We start from the raw sequence: 25,475 nt of genomic DNA, 5'->3' as shown, positions 1-25,475 counted from the left end.
AAGGGGGCAAGGCTCCGGCCAGCTCTGTGAGTGCACAGCCCTGACTGCACCTCCCCTATTGTAGCTGGCATCATGGCAGTGGCCACTCCAGACAGACTACTGCTGCCATCAAAGTTAATTGGTTGTTTCTGCCCTGGAGAATTTAGGGAAATAAAATGTGAAAACCAGGGCTTTCAGATTTCAATTCAAGGAGACTGAAAGCTTCTATGAGTGCCCTGAAGCTAACTCTTATCTCCTGTGTCAGTAGAGGTGATATTTCTGAGAAGAAAACTCAGTGTCTAGTCCTGCAGATTAGAATAATACTGCGAATTAAATTCACAATTTTTAATAAAGCTAGAGAAATGATTAGAAAGAAATCCAAAAGTGAAATTTGGGGTGGGGACATCTGAACAGATTCCAGTGAAGCTGGGGACCTTGAACACCAAATTTTTTCTGTGTCTTCTTTGCCTGTAGAATCAGCCCTTCCACCTTGCCTGAGGAGAATAGTCTGCCCTTGACAGAAAAAAAAAAACTGTAATTTATTCCTGTGAGGCAATTACCTTGCAAGATATTGCTGATTTCTCTTCAAGTTATTTTGTTACCATCCTCTTGGTGTCTAGATGCATAATCAGATTCAACTTTTATCAGGCCCCAAAATATCTAAGATACAACTTGGGATCCATGAGGAAATACACTCCACACTAAAATAAGTTCATAGTTTTTCAAATACATATCAACTGAAGACTGGGGAATATGTGTGGGAATACATGATAAGAAAAAGGGATTAAGATTGAAAGAGCATATAGTTGAATTCCAGAATGAGTCTTGTAGCTTGAGAAGCTAATAATGGTTCCAATAGTTTGCTTGGTTGGTTGACTGCAGTAAGGATCCACAAGTGGCCTATACTCAATTAATTTAAATGCCAAAACTTCTTTGTTATACTATAGATCAATTAAGGTATTCAGAGGTTTATGGAGATTGCAATGCCAGAGAAGATTTATCACATGAGACTTGCTAATTGTGAAATACAATATATAAAATGGCATCACTCTGATTCAGAGCTCTAAAATGGAGCCAGGAAGCCATTCTAAGAAGATCTACCTGCATGGCTTATAATCTTGTAAAACAGAAACTTGACATGAACTTCTGAACTGGGCCAAACCACCACTTCCACAGCATTCTGGAAAACAGCTGAATTTAGCAGTGCTGCAACCCCTGAACAGCAACAACCAATACTATGGGCTCATATACTAAGCCAGCCATCTCCACCAGTAATTTTTTTCTGGGCGGGGGTGGGGGAATGGAGTCTTGCTCTGGAATGAATGCAGTGGTGCGATCTCAGATCACTGCAACCTCCACCTCCCAGATTCAAGTGATTTTCATGCCTCAACCTCCCGAGTACCTGGGATTACAGGGGTATGCCAATACAGCTGGCTAATTTTTGTATATTTAGTAGAGATGGGGTTTCACAAAGTTAGCCAGGCTAGACTCGAATTCCTGACCTCCAGTGATCCTCCCTTCTCAGCTTCCCAAATTGCTGGGATTACAGGCATGAGCCACCATGCCCAGCTCTACCAACAATTCTTTCAAAATAAATTCTGTAATTACCTTCAGTGTCCTTTTAGAAACTCCCCTCTGTGGAATACAATTTGGCTAGAGCCGAATGTCTTCAGAATTTGTGATTGCTAAGACCCCAGTAAGCACTTTGTCTTACTTCTTTGTAGCTGGTCTTTCACCTCTTCTTTCTTGACATAATCTACCCCTCTGAGAGTCTAGAGAATGTGTTCTTCACTACAGCCATAATAAATAAATACCTGAGAAAAGTCTTATCTTCCTTTAACAGCTCTGAGGTCACTCTTCTCTGTAGAAACTACTACCATTAAACTGGGATACTTATATGCATTGGGGTAATAGAATCCCAGTGTGCTGGGGCCAAATGGCAGCAGTTAATCACCACAGACAGGATGATTATAGTTATTGTAGTGGACAGTGGAATAAAAGCAGTGATCAGAATAGTCTGACCTGTGGAGACATTTGGTGTTGGCTAGTTGATCATGGTATTTCTAGAGTAAAACAGATGGGCAGGAAATTAAAGTGTTTCTTGATCTATATAAATGGGAAACCTCTAGGTCTAGTGAACAGAATTCTGACTTGATTAACCAAAACAAAGAGCCATGATTCCTTATTCATTCAACTCCCTTATCTGAACCAACTCATGGACCCAGAGTTCCATCAATCAAGTGATTGGCAGGCTTCTTCAGGAAGAATCCTCATGCACTGCCAAATATTTATAGTGTTCATCTTCCTCCTTGCCTTTCCTAAAGAGGACTGCAGCCGTTTTGCAGAATGACAGTGAATTAAGGAAGGGGGAATAACAAGACATTTTAACCAGACACTGGATCTGAACTGAAACTAAGTTATATAGTCACCTAGTCACTGTAGTTAAATATAGTCAACGTAGAAGGTAATGGTCATGTGATTGAGGAAGTTCTGATCCCAATAGCTCCTTAAACCCACTCTATGTTTATTTCTCCAGTTCTAAAATGTATAATTGAACTAGATATAGTTGACAGCTTGTCCACTCTCTACACTGGTTCCCTATTTATAAAGTAACAGCTATTTGGTAGCAAAGACCAAGTAGAAACCACTAGAATAAACTCTATATACAAATATGATAAACCAAAATAAAAGCAAAATCTCATTTCTAGGGGTGGCGATTTGTAAAGACTGATGACATGATCAAAAACTTGGGAAAGGCAGGGTGGTGATTTATTTTATAGTTCTGAAGGTCAAAAGTCTGAAAGATTTTGAGTAGATTCTATAATAAGCCTTTTGGGAGGTCCTTTTTAGGATATGTGTTGTAATATTGTGAAATATATATTTGATCTTTGTCTCAGTTTCCTGGCATTCAACTCCTGAAATTCTTGGAATTTTCTAAGTGATAAGTGTCTTTTTGTATGCTAATGGGTTGACTAATGATGGGCAGCCTCTAGATAGCTTCAGGTTGGGGTCTGGTCACTGGAAACACCAAGGCAGGATTAGAGGATTGGGACTTTCAGCCCAACTCCAACCTCTGGGGAGGGGATAGAGCCTGAAGTTTAAACTGACTACCAAGGGTCAATGATTTCATCAATTATGCCTACATAATGAAGCCTTCATAAAAGCCCAAAAGGACAGAGTTCAGATGAGCATCAAAACAGCTGAACACTTTTGGAGGTTCCTGAAGATGGAATGAATTTACCCCATCTCCCATTTGTCGCCCTATGCATCTCTTCATCTGTATCCTTGGTAATATCCTTTATAATAAACTAGTAAGTGTTAGCAAAGCTTGCTTAAGTGTTGTGAACCAATCTAGCAAATTAATTGAACCTGAGGAAGGAGTTGTGGGAACCTCAATTTATAGTCAGTAGGTCAGAAGCACAGGTAAAACAACTGGGGCTTGCAATTCACATTAGAAGTGGGGCGCAGTCTTGTCACTGGAAAGAAGTCCCGATCCAGACCCCAAGAGAGGGTTCTTGGATCTCACACAAGAAAGAATTCAGGGCAAGTCCATAAAGTGAAAGCAAGTTTGTTAAGGAAGTAAGGGAATAAGAGAAAGGCTACTTCACAGACAGAGTAGCCCCAAAAGCTGCTGGTTGCCCATTTTTATGATTATTTCTTGACGATATGCTAAACAAGGGGTAGATTTTTCATGCTTCCCCTTTTAGATCACATAGGGTAACTTCCTCATGCTGGTGGGAGTGTAGCAGTGAGGACAACCAGAAGTCATTCTCATAGATATCTTTGGCCAGCTTCTTTACTGAAACTTGTTTTATCAGCAAGGTCTTCATGACCTGTATCTTGTGCTGACCTCCTATCTCATTCTGTGATTTAGAATGCCTTAACCCACTGGAAATGCAGCTCAGTAGGTCATAGCGTCATTTTACCCAGTCCCTATTCAAGATGGAGTTGCTCTGGTTCAAAAGCCTCTGACATTATGAGACTGAGTCCTCAACATGTGGGATCTGATGCTATCCCCAGGTAGATAGTGTCAGGTAAATTAGAGCATACCTAGCTGGTGTCCTCTGAAGAACTGATTATTTGTTGCTGGGTAGAAACCCCTGCAAAATTCTTGGAGATCAGAAGTCACAGAAGTCTTCTGTGTTGATTGTTCTGCTAACAGAGGAAAAACCATTTTGGTTTTTTTTTCCTACTGATGTGTATTTTACATATGAAAGGACGTAAATGATTAGAGACTAGAGATGGAACTTTAGTCAACAGCCTCCTAGATGGCCCCTAGTGATCCCTACCCCTTGATATTTATGTCTTTAATAACCTCTACTTGAGAGTTGATTTTATGATGTTTTTCTAATGAATATAATATGGCATAAGTAATATCACTTTTGAGATTAGGTTATAAAAAGATGACTTTTAAAATCTTGGGTGTTCTCTCTGTTCACCTCACCCAGGTCACTCATTCTAGGGAAAGCCAGGTAACTTGTCCTGAAGGCACTTGGGCAGCCCAGGGAGAGGCCTGTGTGGCAAGAGATTGAAGTCTTTGGCTGACAACAGTGAGGAACTGAGGTTTGTCCACAACCATATTGATGAAAGTGAAAGCAAATACTCCCCAATCAAGCATTCAGATAAGTCTATAATTCTAGCCTACATTTTAAAGAGATTTTGAGCCAGAACTGATCAGCCACACTACTCTCACATTCCTGACCCAGAGAACCCATGAGGCTATAAATATTTGTTTTTGTAAACTGCTATGTTTTGGGGTAATTTGTCATATGGCAATAGATAACTAATATAGTTCCTCTGACAAATAAGCAACATTTTCATTCTATCTATATAGATCCTGTGCAGTAACAGTGGAGTGAAAGCAATCTCAAATGTGGCAATCAAATAAAAAATAACCAAAGGAAACAGTAGATGATAACTTTTGGATCATGTTAAGAAGACAGAAACTCAGTCAATCAGTTATTCCTTTTAACTACATTAGGTCAAAATCATTTTTTTCTGAATGAATTGCTATTCAGGTTTAACTACAATGTCTTTTCCATCCATAACTTATTGCCTACAGCATATAAAAAATTTCATGTGAAAAAAATATATTAGGATAATGACTATGATAATTTTGCATCATTTTCTTTATGGAAATAATTTTGAGAACCTAGTTTTATTTTAATAATATTGTTTTTCCTCTATATATTTCTTTTCAGTCCTAGATGCCACCACTTCCTCCTATTTTACAAGCACTTATTTCTTTTTAAAATATACTTACTATTACTTAGTTATTATTTAAAATAATTCTTCCAACTAAATGATATGAGATGGGTTTTGCACACATTAGGATTTGGTTCTGTAAATAACTATGTGCACTGGTCATAGGGCAATTTTGATTTACTCAAGTTAGTGGCACAACAAATAATTTGATTTTAAAGTACTGGGATAAAAGAACACAATACACACATATATGCATTGCATATATATTATGTATGTAGTTGTATATTATATATATTATATATATATAATACATATATGGAAATGTAGAGAAAACAATTTCCATGTCAGTGTAAAAGGATAACTTATCAATCTAAAGGATAAGTTTCTTCAGAAAAATATTATTTAACACATTGTAGAGGGTCTGTTATGTGCAGACACTGTAGGTGATTGCTATGCAACAATGAACAAAGCAGTATTTCAGTCTCTCATGGAGTCTACATTTTAACAAAGAAAGATTAGACTAAATAATAATCAGAGTAATCAAGTGAAAATAGTATGAGTTATGGAAAAAAATGAAACCAGAAAAGTGAGGTCGAATAGTGACAAGCTATAATTTTTAAATAGGCCATTGGGAAAGGGGACATTGCATAAAGATGGAAAGGGTTTGAGGAGGAGAGCTATCTAGATATTAGGAGAAGGAGCATTGCAGGCAAAGGGAGTGGCCATTGCAAATGCTCTAAAGCCGGAGCAGTCCTGGGATATTCATGGAACTGTGAGGCAGGAAACCTCATAAATGTTGGCCAGATCCTGCAGGCCTTGCGAGCCCATTTTGAGGACTTTGGCTTTTATTCTATGTAAACAAGACTTTATGCATAACAGTTATATTATCTGATAGTTGTTTCTAAAGGAGTATACCTTCTGCCACTTTGAGAATAAACTGAGAGGGGAGTGGTACATTTGAAGCAAGGACACATCTCAGAATTATTATCTCTTGCAGTAATTCTGCTAAAGTAATATTAACTCTGACTATGGAAATAGAATTGAAAGCAGTAAGAAGGAGGTGAATCCTGGATAGATTTGAAGATAAAGTTTTTTGGAAAGAAGTTGGGTGTAAGAGAGAGGAAAAATTCAATATAACTTTAAGATTTGGAGACAGAGAAAGTGAAGGATGAAATTACTATCAGGTGAGATGTGTTTATCAGGGTAGTTTTAGAAGGGAAATGAGGAATTCAGTTCCAGACATGTTGAGATTAAAATATTTTTAGACAAATGAAATTGACAATTTGTCATGTCAATTTGGATATGAGTCAAGAGTTTGACAAACAATCCAGAATAAACTGATAAACTCAGGATTTTTGGACACTTGAATAATATTCAAAATTGTGAAAATACAGAATAGTATCACTGAGAAAATGAATTCAGATATGGAGAAGATAAGATAACCAAAGAATGAGCCTAGGAACTTCTAACATCAAAGTAGAGAAAATAAAGGATATTCTAAAACATAAATAGAAAGTAGTAAGTAGTAAAATAGATCAGTGAGAAGCTGTTGAGTTGTGATCAATAAAGTAAACTTGGAAGACAAGAAGATCAGAGTATTAGAAAGCTCAAATACTCAAATAATGCAGAAATTCTAGAACAAAAACAAATCTTCTGGGTTTTTTTTTAGGGACCAGTTGTCTTTTTTATTTTTTGGAAAGTTCATTTGCTGGATTAACAAAATCACACCTGCTGGTGTGGGTGACGCCTTTGGCCACCATGCACTTGGCCCCAAGAAGGGACCACCTTAAGCCGTCACCCAGCTGTCAAGCAAAGGACAAAAGGGACAGTTACCCAGACTCAGGGCCCATTAACAGTATGAAACAGAGCAAACTGAATTCAAGGCTTCTCTTATTTCTGTAACACTTTAACTTTTCAGAGACATTCACATTCATTTCCATTGTGTGCTTAAATGACCCTTGACGTTTCCATCATCATACACTACTCTGTGATGAAAAACCTATGAATAAAATGTTAGGTCACTTGCCAAAAGTCAAAGCTCATGTGGCAGAGTTGAAAAGAAACTCAAGCAGTGGTATTTGACTCTACTTCTACGATTTTGTTTTCTTGTTTCTGTCCTATTTTCAAACTACAGAGAAGTTCATTTGTTGGGTTTCTGTAGCCAACTCTAATTTTCCAGTCTTTGGTTGATATTCTTTCTGTCCCAGAAAAGCAAAGTTGCTCTTTCTTCTGACAAGATGGCATACTGCCATTACAACATCCTTTAATAAACAAACACATCTATTCAATGTCACAACAAATTAGAAAGTACTTATTTCTGTTCAGTGAGCTAGATGAAATCAATGATCACTGGGGAGTTGCCACTATAATTCATTAGAGGCATTCACTGGCCCTCAGTAATCAGCTCAGAGAATGGAGCCAAAGTCTGACTTATCTGGGGAGAGGAAGTTAGGATCAGATGTCTCAGCTCAAGTGAAAATAGTATCTGATAATCATTACATTATACACTTTTAGACTTCAAAATAAAGTTCTTTCTAAATAATGGAAGAAATGACTTTGGAATCACCTACCAATTTTCAGAATGCAATTTATCATTTAAAAACTAAATCACAAGCCATAATCTAAAAGAAATTGTAGCAATGTTTTTTTTTTGTAAATTATATTCTGATACTCTGATCTTCTTGGTCCCCCAAGTTTGCTTTATTGATCACAGCTTAGCAGCTTCTTACTACTTATTACTTTCTATTTATGTTTTAGAATATTCATTTTTTCCCTCTACTTCAATGTTAGAAGTTCCTGGGCTCATTTTTTGGTAATCTTACCTTCTCTATATCTAAATTTATTTTCTCAGTGATATTATTCTGTAGCTTCACAATTTTAAATATTATTCAACTGTGAAAAAGTCCTGAATTTATAAGTCTATCCTGGATTGTTTGCTGAACTCTTGGCTCATACCCAAATTGACATGACAAGTTGGCAATTTCATTTATATGTCTATAAATATTCTAAATTGACATGTCTGGACTCTTATCTTACACTGTACACAAAAATCAACTCTGTATTAAAGACCTAAACATAAGCCATGATACCATAAAACTTCTAGAAGAAAATAAAGGGGAGAAGTTCCTTATTATTGATCTTGTCAGTATTTTTTTTTTGGATATCACACCAAAACTCAGGCAATAAAAGCACAAATAAGCAAGTGGGAATATATCAAATTAAAAAGCTTCTGCACAGCAAAGGAAACAATTAACAAAATTAAAAGGCAACATACAGATTGAGAAAAATACTGGCAAATCATATATCTGATGAATGTTTAATATCCTAAATTCATAAGAAACTCATACAATGCAACAGCAAGAAAAACCCAAATAATCAGATTTTTTTTAATTGATCAAAGGACCTAAGTAAACATTTCTCTGAAGAAGACATAAAAATGGCCAACAGGTATGTGAAAAGATGTTCAACATCACTAATAATCAGGAAAATGCAAATCAAATCCTAATAAAATATTACCTCACACCTGTTTATGACGGCTATTATACAAAGGATAAGAGTTAACAAGTGTTGGTGAGGATGTGGAGAAAAAAGAACCCCTGTATACTGCTGTTGAGAATGTACATTGTAAATTTTTACAGCCATTATAAAAACAGTATGAAAGTTTCTCCAAAAATGTAATAGATTTTTTAACTTACCATTTATTGTAACAACAACAAAAGTATATAAACATGAATAATCATATACCTTCTTCAACTCAAACCAAAATTTCCAATTTATATTCCTTGAGAAAACCAATGTTACATAATTATAAATTATAGTATTGTCTTAAGCATTTTTAATATCTCTAAAGTGTACATATATGCACACATACACATATACAGGAAATCTATTGTTGAATGAAAATTAGTTTGTTTCAGAATTCAAAGAGTCAACAGTTTTTGTTTAAAGAAATAGGATCATAACATTTAAGTATAATATACTCTCAAATTATAGGTCTTCTGGTATAGTCTAGCAAAATATCACAGAGAAAATTGAAATGTGTTATGTGATTACCTATCGATCCAGGGGAGTGAGAAAAGTGTCTGTATTATGCATCCAAATATGCAGGTATTTGCCACTGGGTGTATAAACATTTGAACAATGGGAAAACAGTGCATAAACCAAGAAAGAACCTATGTGAAGGCAATGTTGAATGATTAATTAAACTTTGACTTTTCCTTAAAATTGTCCAGACTATTTTATAAACCAATAATTGATTTATTCCTGATTTGCCCTATTTTCCTCTTGCATGTATTGTCATAATAGTATATAAAATCTACTTAAAAATCTCAGGGACATTTTGAGATATATATACATTTAAAAGAAATTCCATTTAATTTTAAATTTAGGGGGTACATGTGCCTGTTTCTAATAAAGGTATACTGAATGGTGCTGAGGTTTGGGCTTAAACTGATCCCATCACCAAGATAGTGAACATGATACCCGATAGGAAGTTTTTCAGCCCTTCCTCTCTCTATTCCTCCACTCTTTGGGAGTACCCAGTGTCTTTTGTTCCCATCTTTATGTCCATGCATACTGAAGATTTAGCTCCTACTAACAAGTAAAAAAGTAATACGTGATTTTCTGTTTCTGCATTAGTTTGCTTAGAATAATGGCCTCCAGCTGCATCCGCATTGCTGGAAAAGGTGACTTCTGTTTTATGGCAGCATAGCATTCCAAAATGTATATGTACCATATTTTCTTTATGCAATCCACCATTAATGGACTCCCAGATTGATTCTATGTATTTGCTATTGTGAATAGCGCTACAATAAACATACAGCTGCATGTGTCTTTCTGGTAGAATGGTTGCATTTTACTTTGGGTATATACCCAGTAATAGGGTTGCTGGGTCAGAGGGTAGTTCTATTTTTAGTGCACTGAAAAATCTCCAAACTGATTGTGATCGTTAATATTGAATGTCAACTTGATTGGATCGAAGGATGTAAAGTATTGTTCCTGGGTGTGACTGTGAGGGTGTTGCCAAAAGAGACTAACATTTGTGTCAGTGGACTAGGAAAGGCAGACCCTCCCGCAATCTGGGTGAGCACAATCTAATCAGCTGCCAGAGTGGCCAGAAAATAAAAGCAGACAGAAGAACACGGAAAGACGAGACTGGCCTAGTCTTCCGACCTACATCTTTGTCCCATACTGGATGCTTCCTACCCTCAAATATTGGACTCTAAGTTCTTCAGCTTTGGGACTGTTGGACCTTCAACCACACACTGAAGGCTTCACTGTCAGCTTTCCTATTTTTGAGGTTTTGGAACTCATACTGGCTTCCTTGTTCCTCAGTTTGCAGGCAGCCTATGGTGGGATCTCACCTTGTGATCGTGTGAGTCAACACTCCTTAATAAACTTCCCTTTACATATACATTTATCTTATTTGTTCTGTCCCTTTAGAAAACCCTGACTAATATACTGATTTTCACATGGGCTGAACTAATTTACATTCCCATGAACGTGTATAAGCATTCCCTTTTCTCTGCAACATTACCAACATCTACTATTTCTTGACTTTTTAATAATAGCTATTTTAACCAATGTGAGATGGTATCTCTTTGTGAATTTATTTGCATTTCTCTGAAAATTAGTGATGTTGAGCAATTTTTTATGTTTTTTGGCCACTTGTATGTCTTCTTTTGAAAAGTGTCCACGTCGACCAGGCGCAGTGGCTCACGCCTGTAGTCCCAGCATTTTGGGAGGCCGAGGCGGGTGGATCATGAGGTCAAGATATCGAGACCGTCCTGGCTAACACGGTGAAACCCCGTCTCTACTAAAAAAATACAAAAAATTAGCCGGGCCTGGTGGCGGGTGCCTGTAGTCCCAGTTACTCAGGAGGCTGAGGCAGGAGAATGGCGTGAACCCGGGAGCTGGAGCTTGCAGTGAGCGGAGATCCTGCCACTGCACTCCAGCCTGGGCGACAGAGTGAGACTCCATCTCAGAAAAATAATAATAATAAAAATAAAAAAAGGAAAGTGTCCATGGCTTTTGCCCACTTTTTAATGGTTTTTGTTTTTCTTGTCGATTCACTTAATTTTCCTATTAATTCTAGATATTAGTCCTTTGTCAGAGGCATAGATAGCAAATACTTTATTCCATTCTTTAGGTTGTCTGCTTACTGAGAGTTTCTTTTGCTGTGCAGAAGATCTTTAGTTTACTTAAGTCCAGTTTGCCTATTTTCATTCTGTTGCATTTTGGGGGGCGGGGTGAGGTTTCATCATAAGTTCTTTACTGGACCATTATCCAGAAGAGTACCTCCTAGATTTACATCTAGAATTTTTAAAGTTTGAGGTCTTACGTTTAAGTCTTTAAACTTTTGTGAGTTAATTTTTGTATGTAGTACGAGGTAGAAGGTCCAGTTTCATTCTTGTGCATATGGCTAGCCAGTTTTCCCAGCACTATTTATTGAATAGGGTGTCCTTTCCCCATTGTTTATTTTTTTCAGTGTTGTCAAAGATCAGTTGGTTGTAGGTGTGTTGCTTTATTTTAGGGGTCTTTATCCTGTTTCATTGGTCTATGTGTCTAATATTGTGCCAGTTTTTAGTATTGTAGCCTTGTATTAGAGCTTAAAGTCAGATAATGTGATGCCTCTAGATTTGTTCTGTTTGCTGAGGATTGCTTTGTCTCTTCAAGCTCTTTGGTGGTTCCAATTAATTTTAGAATATTTTTTTTCTATGTCTCTGAAAAATGATGTTGGTAATTTCATAAGAATAGCATTGTATCTGTAGATTGTTTTAGGCAAAATGGCCATCTTAACAATGTTGATTCTTCCAATCCATGAGCATAGACTACTTGTTTGTGTTGTCTCTGATTTCTTTCAGCAGTATTTTGTAGTTCTCCTTGCAGAGATCTTCAACCTCCTTGGTTAGGTATATGCCTGGTGTGCAGGCATGCGTGTGTGTGTGTGTGTGTGTGTTTATTATAAATGGAATTGTGCTCTTGATTTGATTCTAAACTTGAATACTGTTGGTGTATAGAAATCCTACAAATTTCTGTGTCTTAATTTTGTATCCTGAGACTTTACTTAAGTAGTTGATAAGGTCTAGGAGTCTTTTTTTAAATTTATTTTTATTTTTATTTTATTATTATTATACTTTAAGTTTTAGGGTACATGTGCACAATGTGCAGGTTAGTTACATATGTATACATGTGCCATGTTGGTGCGCTGCACCCATTAAGTCATCATGTAGCATTACGTATATCTCCTAATGCTATCCCTCCCCCCTCCCCCCACCCCACAACAGTCCGCAGAGTGTGATGTTCCCCTTCCTGTGTTCACGTGTTCTCATTGTTCAATTCCCACCTATGAGTGAGAACATGCAGTGTTTGGTTTTTTGTCCTTGCGATAGTTTACTGAGAATGTTGATTTCCAATTTCATCCATGTCCCTACAAAGGACGTGAACTCATCCTTTTTTATGGCTGCATATTCCGTGGTGTATATGTGCCACATTTTCTTAATCCAGTCTATCATTGTTGGACATTTGGGTTGGTTCCAAGTCTTTGCTATTGTGAATAGTGCCGCAATAAACATACGTGTGCATGTGTCTTTATAGCAGCATGATTTATAGTCCTTTGGGTATATACTCACTAATGGGATGGCTGGGTCAAATGGTATTTCTAGTTCTAGATCCCTGAGGAATCCCCACACTGACTTCCACAATGGTTGAACTAGTTGACAGTCCCACCAACAGTGTAAAAGTGTTCCTATTTCTCCACATCCTCTCCAGCACCTGTTGTTTCCTGACTTTTTAATGATTGCCATTCTAACTGGTGTGAGATGGTATCTCATTGTGGTTTTGATTTGCATTTCTCTGATGGCCAGTGATGGTGAGCATTTTTTCATGTGTTTTTTGGCTGCATAAATGTCTTCTTTTGAGAAGTGTCTGTTCGTGTCCTTCACCCACTTTTTGATGGGGTTGTTTCTTTCTTGTAAATTTGTATGAGTTCATTGTAGATTCTGGATATTAGCCCTTTGTGATGGTAGTTTCTTTTGCTGTGCAGAAGCTCTTTAGTTTAATTAGATCCCATTTGTCAATTTTAGCTTTTGTTGCCATTGCTTTTCGTGTTTTAGACATGAAGTCCTTGCCCATGCCTATGTCCTGAATGGTAATGCCTAGGTTTTCTTCTAGGGTTTTTATGGTTTTAGGTCTAACGTTTAAGTCTTTAATCCATGTTGAATTAATTTTTGTATAAGGTGTAATCAAACTAGAACTCAGGTTTAAGAAACTCACTCAAAACTGCTCAACTACGTGGAAACTGAACAACCTGCTCCTGAATGACTACTGGGTACATAACGAAATGAAGGCAGAAATAAAGGTGTTCTTTGAAACCAACGAGAACAAAGACAGAGCATACCAGAATCTCTGGGACACATTCAAAGCAGTGTGTAGAGGGAAATTTATAGCACTGAATGCCCACAAGAGAAAGCAGGAAAGATCCAAAATTGACACCCTAACATCACAATTAAAAGAACTAGGAAAGCAAGAGCAAACACATTCAAAAGCTAGCAGAAGGCAAGAAATAACTAAAATCAGAGCAGAACTGAAGGAAATAGAGACACAAAAAACCCTTCAAAAAATTAATGAATCCAGGAGCTGGTTTTTTGACAGAATCAACAAAATTGATAGACCGCTAGCAAGACTAATAAAGAAAAAAAAGAAAGAAGAATCAAATAGATGCAATAAAAAATGATAAAGGGGATATCACCACCAATCCCACAGAAATACAATCTACCATCAGAGAATACTACAAACACCTCTATGCAAATAAAGTAGAAAATCTAGAAGGAATGGATAAATTCCTTGACACATACACCCTCCCAAGACTAAACCAGGAAGAAGTTACATCTCTGAATAGACCAATAACAGGCTCTGAAATTGTGGCAATAATCAATAGCTTACCAACCAAAAAGAGTCCAGGACCAGATGGATTCACAGCCAAATTCTACCAGACGTACAAGGAGGAACTGGTACCATTCCTTCTGAAACTATTCCAATCAATAGAAAAAGAGGGAATCCGCCCTAACTCATTTTATGAGGCCAGCATCATCCTGATACCAAAGTCTGGCAGAGACACAACCAAAAAAGAGAATTTTAGACCAATATCCTTGATGAACATTGATGTAAAAATCTTCAATAAAATACCGGCAAACTGAATCCAGTAGCACATCAAAAAGCTTATCCACCATGATCAAGTGGGCTTCATCCCTGGGATGCAAGGCTGGTTCAATATATGCAAATCAATAAATGTAATCCAGCATATAAACAGAACCAAAGACAAAAACCACATGATTATCTCAATAGATGAAGAAAAGTCCTTTGACAAAATTCAACAACTCTTCATGCTAAAAACTCTCAATAAATTAGGTATTGATAGGACATATCTCAAAATAATAAGAGCTATCTATGAGAAACCCACAGCCAATATCACACTGAATGGGCAAAAACTGGAAGCATTCCCTTTGAAAGGTCTAGGAGTCTTTTGGTGAAATCTTTAGGGTTTTCTAGATGTGAAATCACATTGTCAGTGAAGAGAGATAACTTGACCTCATCTTTTCCTGTTTAGATGCCTTTTGTTTCTTTCTCTTGCCTGATTGATCTGGCTAGAACTTTTATGTTAAACAGAAGTGGTGAGAGGGAACATCCTTATCTTTTCCAGTTTCTAAGGGGAATGTTTCCAGTTTTTGCCTGTTCTTTATGATGTTGGCTATGGGCTTGTCACAGATGGCTCTTATTATTTTGATGTATATTCTTTCGATGTCTAGTTTGTGAAGGATTTTTATCATAAAGGTATGTTAGATTTTATTGAATGTTTTTTCTGTCTATTGAGATGATCATACGTTTTGGTTTTTATGTTGTTTATGTGGTGAATCATATTTATTGATTTGCATGTGTTGAACCATCTTTGCATTCCAAAAATAAAGCTCATTTGATGACGGTGAATCATGTTTTTGATGTGCTACTGGATTCAGCTTGCTGGTATTTTCTTGAAGATTTTTGTGTCTATTTTCATCAGGAATATTGGGCTCTAGTTTTCTTTTTTGTTGTGTCTTTGCTACATTTTGGTATTAGGGTGATGCTGGTTTCACAGAATGAATTAGGAAGAAGTCCTTCCTCCTTGATTTTTTTGGAATAATTTCTGTAGGATTGGTACCAGTTCTTCTTTGTACATCTGGTCAAATTCAGCCGTTAATTAATCTGGTCCAGGACTTTCATGGTTGATAGGTTTTTTATTATTGATTCAATTTCATTAGTCATTATTAGTCAGTTCAGGATTTCTATTTCTTCCTGGTTCAATCTTGGGAGGTTGTGTGTTTCCAGGAATTTATTCATTTCTTCTAAATTTTATAATTTTTGTGCATAGAGATGTTCATATTAGTCTCTGAGGCCATTCTGTATTTCTGTGGAATTGGATGTGACATCGCCTTTGTTATTTCCATCTTTGCTTATTTGGATTTTCTCTTTTTATTTTTCTCTGTTAATCTAGATTGCTGACTGTTAATGCTGTTTATCCTTTCAGATAAGCAAGTTTTAATTCAGCATATCATTTATATATATATATATATATATTTTTTGGTTAGCAATTTCACTTAGCTCTGACCTGATTTCAGTCATTTCTTTTCTTTTGTAAGCTTTAGGTTTAGTTTGTTCTTGCTTTTCTAGTTCCATTAGGTGTGAGGTTAGGTTGTTTATCTGAGATATTTCTATCTTCTTGATGTAGATGTTTCATGCTGTAAACTTGTCTCTTAACACTGCTTTTGTGATACCCCGGAGATTTTGTATGGTATATCTCTATTCCATTTGTATCAATTAACTTTTTTATTTCTGTCTAGATTTTGCTTACACAAAAGTCATTCAGGAGTAAGTTGTTTAGCTTCCATGGATTTGTGTAGTTTCAAGAGTTTCTCTTGGTATTAATTTCTATTTTTATTCCATTGTGGTCCAAGGAGATACTTGATATTATTTTGAATGTTTTTAATTTATTGAGACTTGGTTTATGACCAAGCAAGTAGTCAGTATTCAAGTACACTCCATGTGCAGATGAAAAGACTGAATATTCTGAGGTTTTGGGGTACGGTATTCTGTAGATGTCTATTACATCCAATTGTTAATGTCAAATTTAAGTCTAGAATTTTTTTTTGTTAGTTTTCCTTCTCAGTGTTTTGTTCCATAATGTCAGTGGTGTATTAAAGTCTGCCACTGTTATTTTGCAGCTGTCAAAATTTTTTTTTTAGATCGAGAAGTAGTATTTTTATAAATCTGGGTGCACCAATGTTGGGTGTGTATATATTTAGAATAGTCAAATGTTCTTCTTGAATTGAATCCTTCATCATTATGCAATGCCTTTCTTTCTCCTTTGTTAATTGTTGGATTAAAGTCTATTTTATCTGATACCTGCTCTTTTTTGCTTTCCATTTGTTTGATAGTTCTTTCTCCATCCTTTTACTTTGAGCATATGTGTGTCATTACAAGTTAGATCATCTCTTGCATGCAGCAGAAAAATAAGTCTTGATTTTTAATCCAATTTGTCTCTCTATGTCTTTTAAGCGGTTTATTTAGACTGTTTATATTCAAGGTCAATATTGATATAGAAATTTTATTCTTGTCATAGTGTTGTTAGCTAATTGCTTTGTAGTCTCATTTGTGTAATTCATTTATAGGGTCTGTGGGCTATGTACTTGTGTCCTTTTGTGGTAGCAAGTATTTTTCTTTCATTTCCACGTTTAGAACTTCCTTAAGTCTCTCCTATAGGTTTGGCCTGGTGGTGGCAAATTCTCCTAGCAATTGTTTGTCTTGGATAGACTTGATATCTTCTTCATTTATGAAGCCTACTTTGGCAGGATATAAAATTCTTGGCTGGCATTTCTCTTTTTTAAGAATGCCAAAAATGTGCCCCCCTGCCCCCCCAACCTACCATCTTTTCTGGCTTTTAATGTTTCTGCTGAGAAGTCAACAGTTAGACTGATGGGTTCCCATCTATAGATTATATGATCTTTTCTCTAGCTGCCTTTAAGATTTTTTTCTTTTGCTTTGACCTTGGATATTCTGATGACTGTATGTCTTGGGGATGGTCATCTTTTATAGTATCTCAGTGGAGTTCTCTGGATCTCTTGTATCTGCGTGTGGAACTCTCTAACAAGATTAGGGAAATTTTCTTGAATTATATCCTGCAATATGTTTTCAAAGTTGCTTGATTTCTCTTCTTGTCTCACAGGAATGGCTACAGTTTGAATATTTGGTCACTTTACATAATCTCATGTTTCTTGAAGGCTTAATTCATTTCTTAAAATTCTTTTTTCTTTTTTTTTTATTAAATAGGTCAATTTGAAGGGCTTGTCTTCAGACCTTGAAATTCTTTCTTTTGCTTGATCTAGTCAATTGTTAAGGCTTCCTACTGTATTTTGAAATTCCTGTAGTGATTTTTTTTTTCAAATTCCAGGAGATCTATGTGGTTCTTTCTTATTTTAGCTGTGTCATCTTTCAATTCTCAAATCATTTTCATTTATTCTTTATAGTGGATTTCAACTTTCTCTTGGATCTCATAGAGTTTCTTTGCCATCCATATTCTGAATTCTGTATGTGTCATTTCAGACATTTTATTCTGGTTGGGATCTATTGCTTGGGAGCTAGTGAGATCCTTTGGATGTAATAAAACTTGCTAATTTTCTGTATTGCCAGAGTTCTTGTGCTGATTCCTTCTCATTTGAGAGAGCTGATGTTTCCTTTTGTTGTGAATTTGCTATTATTTGACTGGTGCTTCTTGATTTTTTATTCCTTTTTTCTTTTGGAGGTGTAACTGCAATGTATATTGTGTATGATCAATTGGCTTCATTTCTGTTATTTTCTCAGGGTGTCAAGGCTCTGAATAGGTTCCTTGGTTACAGATAGGTTTATGCAGTGGCTTTCTTAGATGTTGCTTGTTGTAGTAATGTAATTTTGTTTGGTAATTCAGGCTCCAGTCCAGTAGGTGACACTTAAGAATAAGAGCTGACAGGTAGGGGGAGGGGCACAGATAATGGAGAAAGATGAAAATTGTCTTCTCCCGGTGAGCATTCACCTTCAGTGGAGGTGCAGTTGCTGCAGAAACCCAAGAAGCAGTCTCTTTCAGCCCATGCTCCCTGGGGCCTGATGGGAAGCATTGCTGCTGATTCCACATAGCTGGTGCCATGCTCATGTTTCCATTAACCCAACAGGGTCTTTGGTAGACTGGGAAACATCCTCCTTTAGAGGCTGACTGTGCTGAGAGTCATATCACTGGTTCTGGGTGTTTTTAGTGGCAAAGAGTCTTTATAAGTTTCCTGATTTTAGCCTTTTTATGGGGCTTACCCAAATACTGGTTGTAGTAGTCATGTACTGAACATGTTAGCAAGCTCACTGTCTCCTGTGAGGTAGCAGTGGCAGCAGTCTCAGGAAACTTATCTCTTTCCCCAGTGCTGTGTGCTTATGTCAGTAGATTTTCTATAGTGTTGCACCATTCAAGTGTCAGGCCTCTAGGTAGCTCCTATGGGTTAGAGTCAACTGCAGCCAACATGACTGGGTATATACTTGATCCTTGTTTACTGGGGGAAGGTCTCTGTTGTCTCTGGTAATGGGCTGATCTGTGGAGTATGCAGTGGTTTGAGTTCCCTGTTCAGCTTCGGAGTGGGGGCAACAAGATAGGCAGGGCTAGACAAGGCATGCCTGCCTACAGGTCCCCCAGTGGTAGGCACAAGCAGCAGCTCCAAGGGGGAAGTTCAGTGGATGGCCATCAGGAGCCCAGAGATGTGCCTAGGTGTTGAGGTGGGAAACCTCTGCCCCAAGTTCTCTGCACAGGGAAGGGTGGCAGTCTAAACTCCTAGTCCAGGAGAGTGAATGCTCCAAGTACATGGAGAGCTTCCTGGGCATGGAGCGAAGAGGGCCCAGCTACAGCATAATCTCTCCACAGGAAAGATGGGTGGCTTATGCTGCTAATCCAGGTGAGCGGGACATCTTAAATATATATACGTATGCACACAGAGTCATTTGTCACTTAATGGCAGGAATACTTTATTAGAAGTGAACCATTATGCAATCTGTCATTGTGAGAACATCATAATATACAAACACAGCCTACTACACACCTAGGCTATGTAATGAATCCTATTGTTCTTAAGCTACAAACCAGCAAAGCATGTAACTATACTGAATGCTGTAGACAATTTTAACACAATTGTACCTTTGTACCTAAACACATCTAAACATAGAAAAAGTATAGTAAAAAACATGCTATTAGAATCTTAAAAGACCACTATTGTAAAGGTAGTGTGTTATTGACTGAAACTTTTTTATGCAGCACATAATTACATGTAATTATGGCAAAATATAAAAAAGAAACATTAAATTTACCATCTTAACCATGTTTTTAGCATTCAGTTCAGTAGTACTAACTACATTCCCATTATTGTGCACCCAATTTCCAGAACTCTTTTCATCTTTAAAAACTGAAATTCTATACTCATTACACAACAATTCACAATTCCTTTCCCAAGCTTCCGACACCACAATTCAACTTTCTGTCCCTATGAATTTGACTACACTAGATACTTCATAAGAGTTAAATCATATAGTATTTGTATTTTTGTGACTGACTTATTCTTTTTTTTTTCTTTAAGTTCTGGAATACATGTGCAAAACATGCAGGTTTGTTATATAGGTATACATATGCCATAGTGGTTTGCTGTACCTATCAACCTATCACCTAGGTTTTAAGCCCCACATGCATTTGCTGTTTGTCCTGATGATCTCCCTCCCCTCAACCCTCTTCCTACCAACAGGCTCCCATGTGTGTTGTTCCCCTCCCTGAGTCCATGTGTTCTCATTGTTCAGCTCCCACTTATAGGTAAGAACATGGAGTGTTTGGTTTTTTGTTCCTGTGTTAGTTTGCTGAGGATGATGGCTTCCAGTTTCATGCATGTTCTTGCAAAGGACATGATCTCATCCCCTTTTATGGCTGCATAGTATTCCATGGTGTATATATACCACATTTTCTTTATCCAGTCTATCATTGATGGGCACTTGGGTTGGTTCCATGTCTTTGCCATTGTAATAGTGCTGCAGTAAACATACATGTGCTTTATAGTAGAATAATTTCATTTCCTTTGGGTATATATCCAGTAATGGGATTGCTAAGTCAAATGGTATTTCCGGTTCTAGATCCTTGAGCAGTAATCACAGTGTCTTCCACAATGGTTGAACTAATTTACATTCCCACCAACAGTGTAAAACTATTCTTATTTCTGCACAGCTTTGCCAGCATCTGTTGTTTCTTGACATCTTAATAATTGTCATTCTGACACATGAGATGGTATCTCACTGTGGTTTTGATTTGCATTTATTTAATGATCACTGATTTTGAGCTTTTTTTCATATGTTTATTGGCCACAGGTCTTCTTTTGAGGAGTATCTATCCATATCCTTTGCCTACTTTTAGATGGGATTGTTTGCTTTTTTCTTGTAAATTTGTTTAAGTTCCTTGTAGATTCTGGATAGTAGATCTTTGTCAGATGGGTAGATTGCAAAAATTTTCTCCCATTCTGTAGGTTGCCTATTCACTCTGATGATAGTTTCTTTTGCTTTGCAGAAGCTCTTTAGTTTAATTAGATTCCATTTGTAAATTTTAGCTTTTGTTGCAGTTGCTTTTAGCATTTTTGTCATGAAATCTCTGCCCATGACTATGTCCTCAATAGTATTGCCTAGGTTTTCTTCAAGGGTTTTTATGGTTTGGGGTTTTACATTTAAGTCTTTAATCCATCTCGTGTTAATTTTTATATAAGGTGTAAGAAGGGGTCCAGTTTCAGTTTCTGCATATGGCTAGCCAGTTTTCCCAGCACCATTTATTAAATAGGGAATCCTTTTCCCATTGCTTGTTTCTGTCAGGTTAGTCAAAGATAAGATGGTTGTAGATGTGTGGTATTATTTCTGAGATCTCTGTTCAGTTACATTGGTCTATATGTCTGTTTTTGTACCAGTACCATGCTGTTTTGGTTGCTGTAGCCTTGTAGAATAGTTTGAAGTTAGGTAACATGATGACTTCAGCTTTGTTCTTTTTGCTTAGGATTTTCTTGGCTACACGGACTCTTTTTTGTTTCTACATGAAATTTAAAGTAGTTTTTTCTAATTCTGTGAGGAATGCCAATGGTAGTTTGATAGGAATGGCATTGAATATAAATTACTTTTTCAAGATATTGATTTTCAAGATATTGATTCTTCCTATCTTGATATTGATAAAGATTCTTCCTATCCATAAAGATGTATTTTGTGTATGTGTGTGTGTGTCCTCTCTTATTTCCTTGAGCAGTAGTTTGTAGTTTCCTTGAAGAGCTCCTTCAGGTCCCTTGTCAGCTGTATTCCTCGGTATTTTATTCTCTTTGTAGAAACTGTGAATGCAAGTTCACTCATGATTTGGCTCTCTGCTTGTCTATTGTTGGTGTACATGATTGCTTGTGATTTTTGCACATTGATTTTGTATCCTGAGACATTGGTGAATTTGCTTATCAGCTTAAGGAGTTTTTGGGCTGAGACAATTGGGTTTTCTAAATATAGAATCATGTCATCTGCAAACAGAGATAATTTGACTTCCTCTGTTCCTATTTGAATACCCTTTATTTCTTTATCTTACTATATTGTCTTGGGCAGAACTTCCAGTAGTATGTTGAATAAGTGTGGTGAGAGAGGTCATCTTTGTCTTGTGTTGGTTTTCAAAGGGAATGCTTCCAGCTTTTGCCCATTCAGTATGATACTGGCTGTGGATTTGTCATAAATAGCTCTTATTATTTTGAGATGTGCTCCATCAATACCTAGTTTATTGAGAGTTTTTAACATGAAGGAATGTTGAATTTTATCAAAGGCCTTTCTGCATCTATTGAGATAATCATGTGGCTTTTTTCACTGGTTCTATGTGATGGATTATATTTATTGATTTTCATATGTTGAACCAGCCTTTCATCCCAGGGATGAAGTCGATTTGATCCTGGTAAATAAGCTTTTTGATGTGCTGCTGGATTCAGTTTGCCAGTATTTTATTGAAGGTTTTTGCATCAGTGTTCATCAGGGATATTGGCCTGAAGTATTTTTGTGTGTGTGTGTCTGCCAAGTTTTGATATCAGGATGATGTTGGCCTTATAAAATGAGTTAGGGAGGAGTCCCTCCTTTTCAATAGTTTGGAATAGTTTCAAAAGGAATGGTAACAGTTCTGTGTATCTCTGGGAAAATTATTTGGCTGGGATTCCATCTGGTCCTGGGCTTTTTTGGTTGGTAGACTATTTATTACTGCCAATTTCAGAACTTGTTATTGGCTTATTCAGGGTTTCTTCTTTCTGGTTTAGTCTTGGGAGGGTGTATGTCTCCAGGACTTTACCCATTTATTCTAGATTTTCTACTTTATTTGTATAGAGATATTTATCATATTCACTGATGGTAGTTTGTATTTCTGTGGGGTCAGTGGTTTTATCAGTTTTTATTGTTTCAATTTGATTCTTCTCTGTTTTCTTTTTTATTAGTCTAGCTACCGGTTTATTTATTATATTTTTTCAAAAAAACAGCTCCCAGATTCATTTATTTTTGAAGTATTTTTCATATCTCTATCTCCTTCAGTTCTACTCTGATCTTAGTTATTTCTTGTCTTCTGTTAGCTTTCGGATTTGTTTGCTCTTGCTTCTTCAGTTTTTTAAATTGTGATGTTAGGGTGTTGATTTGAGATCCTTCTAGCTTTCTGTTGTGGGCATTTAGTGCTATAAATTTCCCTCTTAATACTGCTTTAGCTGCATTCCAGAGATTCTGGTACGTTGTCTCTTTGTTATCATTAGTTTCAAAGAACTTCTTGATTTCTGCCTTAATTTCATTATTTACCCAGTAGTCATTCAGGAGCAGATTGGTCAATTTCCATATAGTTGTGTAATTTTTAGTGAGTTTCCTAATCTTGAGTTTTAATATGATTGCCCTGTGGTCTGATAGACTGTTATAATTTCAGTTATTTTGCACTTGCTGAGGAGTATTTTAATTCCAATTATATGGTCAATTTTAGAGTAAGTGCCATATGACACTAAGAAGAATGTATATCCTGTTGTTCTGGGATGGAAAGTTCTGCAGATATTTATGAGGTCCACTTCATGTAGAGCTGAGTTCAAGTCCTAAATATCTTTGTTAATTTTCTGCCTTATTGATCGGTCTAATAGTGATAGTGGGGTGTCAAATATAGTCTCCCATTATTATTGTGTGGTAGTCTAAATCTCTTTGTAAGTCTGTAAGAACTTGTTTTATGAATCTGGGTGATCCTCAGTTGGGTGCATATATATTTAGGATAGTTAGCTCCTCTTGTTGAATTGAACCTGTTACCATTATGTAATGCCTTTGTGTGTCTTTTTTGATCTTTGTTGGTTTAAATTCTGTTTTGTCAGAGACTAGGATTGCAATCCCTGCTTCTTTTTACTTTCCGTTTGCTTGGTAAATCTTCCTCCATCCCTTTATTTTGAGCCTACATGTGTCTTTGCACTGAGACGGGTCTCTTGAATACAGCATACCAATGGGTCTTGACTCTATCCAATTTGCCAGTCTATGTCTTTTAATTGGGGCATTTAGCCCATTTACATTTAAGGTTAATATTGTTATGTGTGAATTTGATCCTGTCACTGATGTTAGGTGTTATTTTGCATATTAGTTGATGTAATTTCTTCATAGTGTAATTTGTCTTTATATTTTGGTGTGTTTTTGCAATGGCTGGTACCAGTTTTTCCTCTCCATATTTAGTGCTTCTTTCAGGAGCTCTTGCAAGGCAGTGGTGATAAAGTCCCTCAGCATTTGCTTGTCTGGAGAGAATTTTATTTCTCCTTCATTTATGAAGCTTAGTTTGGCTGGATATGAAATTCTGGGTTGAAAATTCTTTCCTTTAAGAATGTTGAATATTGGCCTCCCCTCTTTTCCCGGCTTGTAGGGTTTCTTCTGAGAGCTCCATTGTTATTCTGATGGGCTTCCCTTTGTAAGTGTCCTGGTCTTTCTCTCTGGCTGCCCTTAACATTTTTCCCATCATTTCAGCCTTGGAGAATCTGATGATTATGTGTCTTGGGGTTGATTTTCTCATGGAGTATCTTAGTTGTGTTCTCTGCATTTCCTGAATTTGAATTTTGACCTATCTTGCTAGACTGGGGAAGTACTCCTGGGTAATATTCTGATGTGTCTTTTCCAACTTGGCTCCATTCTCCCCACCTCTTTCAGGCACTCCAGTAAATCATAGGTTTGGTCTTTTTGCATGGTCCCGTATTTCTCATAGGTTTTGTCTGTTTCCTTCTCATTCTTTTATCTCTAATCTTGTTTGCCTGCCTTATTTCAGCAAGATGGTCTTCAATTTCTTTATTTTTTCTTCCACATGATTGATTCGACTATTGATACTTGTGTATGCTTCATGAAGTTCTCATGTCATGTGTTTCAGCTCCATCAGGTCATTTATGTTCCTGACTAAACTGGCTCTTCTAGTTAGCAGCTCCTGCAACCTTTTATCAAGGTTCTTAAGTTGTTTGCACTGGATTAGAACACACCCCTTTACCTCAGTGGAATTTATTATTACCTACCTTCTGAAGCCTACTTCTGTCAATTTGCCCATCTCATCCTCCATCCAGTTCATCCAGCTCTGCACCCTTGCTGGAGAGGTGTCGCAACCATTTGGAGGAGAAAAGGCACTCTGGCCTTCTGTGTTTTCAGTTTCAGGTTTCTGTGGGGACTTTTTTTGTTGATGCTGTTGTTGCTTTCTGTTTGTTTTTCTTTCAATAGACAGGTCCCTCTTCTATAGGGCTGCTGCAGTCTTCTGGGGATTAACTTCAGGCTCTATTAATCTGGTTCACCCATGTGCCTGGAGATGTCACTTGAGGAGGCTGAAGAACAGCAAAGATGGGTGCCGGCTCCTTACTCTGAGATCTCTGACCTTGAGGGACACCTACCTGATGCCAGTAGGGTCACTTCTGTATAGGGTGTCTGACAACCTCTGTTGGAGGGTTTCTCCCAGTTTGGTGGCACAGGGAACAGGACCCACTTAACAAAGCACTTTGGCTGTCCCTTGGTGGAAGGCGTAAGCTGTGCTGGGGGGAAACCCACTCAACTGATCTGCCCAAATTCCTCAGATCTTCTTAGAAAGACTAAGTCTGCTGGTCAGCAGAGACTATGGCCACCCCTTTCCCTAGGGGCTCAGGCCCAGGAAGATCAGAGTTCTGCCCCTGAGCCCTTGCCTGGAGTTGTTGGAGTTC

The sequence above is a fragment of the Pan troglodytes genome, chromosome 3 (genome assembly GCF_028858775.2).
Source record: "Pan troglodytes isolate AG18354 chromosome 3, NHGRI_mPanTro3-v2.0_pri, whole genome shotgun sequence".
Classification (NCBI taxonomy): Eukaryota; Metazoa; Chordata; class Mammalia; order Primates; family Hominidae; genus Pan; species Pan troglodytes.
This window is presented reverse-complemented; position numbering follows the sequence as displayed.